The 1,349-nt window shown below is 39.7% G+C and overlaps 1 protein-coding gene across 1 annotated transcript in view; it reads right to left on the reverse strand.

The window, feature by feature from the left end:
• Positions 1-1,349, reverse strand: part of LOC107041839 (CD2 antigen cytoplasmic tail-binding protein 2 homolog) — a 24,290-nt gene that overhangs the window by 4,786 nt on the left and 18,155 nt on the right. The gene's annotated exons all lie outside the window — the stretch shown is intronic.

Below are 1,349 nucleotides of genomic sequence, written 5' to 3' on the forward strand. Positions count from 1 at the left end.
TTCGTCGCAATATTAATTTTCTTATTACAGAGATTAAGGAATAAAACGGGGGTTGAAGGATGGGGAATTTAATTCTCCATCGAACAGCATTGGTTTCATTCCTTATTGTTAATTAGGAGGGGAGAGACGATTTTTTAATTAGCGGGCGAATTATTGGGGAGTCACTCTGCACCGAGAAAACATTGGGTGTCTTATAGCGCCGTGACTTCGTCGCAATATTAATTTTTTTATTGGAGAGATTAAGTGATGAAACGGGGGTTGATGGCTGGGCAATTTAATTCTCCATTGAACAGTCTTTGTTTCATCCCTTAATATTAATTAGTCGGTGAATAAATCAACTGAAAAACATAAAGTAAACATTGAGTACAAGGAGGACAAAAATATGCCTCCGAACCTGTCCCTGTGACAGCGCGACTGCTACTGCCGAGTTACTCACGCACCCGACACATTTACCGACAATTCGACCGGGACGCCGCATTTCCCGTGGGGTACCAACTAAGATTTTTGGAGTCAGTCAAACCCCCCGATCCGGGCCTCTACTCAGGTCTATCCTCTTTGAGCGGAGGAATGAATTTTCAAAAGCGTGAAGTAACCCCGAACGGTTCTCCGACGTCGAAAAAATCAACAATCGTCCAATATTTATATTAACTCTGTTTATACTTTCGTTATTTTTAACTGTTTATTTCCAACTGTTTATCCTATTTCTCTCATGAATAAGAACTCTGTAATTGGATTTTTAAAAGAGATGTCATTGTCCGCCAGAGCACACGTGTTCAGCTATGCAGTATCAATAAGAATAAAATAATTAAATTATCAATCAAATTAATCTGATCATATTGGAATTTAAATTGACCGCCAGGTGCGCAACGCCACCTAGTTACGAACGGCCAACGACGTAACATTCATGTATACTAAAGACCGTATGAGAATGGTCCTGATTGTTGTGTACCCCCACTCAAACCTGAGACCACTCTCATAAGGTCCTCAGTATATTATACATCGAGTAATATCAGAGATAATAGGGGAGATTGCTCAGGCTTATGGGAACTGTTCGATAAGAGTTAAATAGCGGTGGCGCGCATGAACTAATCGAGAGGCCGTCTCTGTGGGTAAAGAAATTTTCATCTATTACCATGGAAACAGTCGATAACAGGGATGCGTTCCCAATCTTAAATCCAACATGAAACCTCCTTTGCATTCACTCATCCGCTTGATTATCCCATTTTCGTTCATACAACTTCTTATTGTCTTAATTTGTAAATTAGTTGATCATAAAGGAGAGGGAGAGAAGGAATTATGAAGTCTTGAGCGAAAGAGGATCATTTATTTGAATTTCTATACAACTAGAT

The sequence above is a fragment of the Diachasma alloeum genome, unplaced genomic scaffold, assembly GCF_001412515.2.
Source record: "Diachasma alloeum isolate Michigan unplaced genomic scaffold, Dall2.0 Dall_scaffold_00381, whole genome shotgun sequence".
NCBI classification, from domain to species: Eukaryota; Metazoa; Arthropoda; class Insecta; order Hymenoptera; family Braconidae; genus Diachasma; species Diachasma alloeum.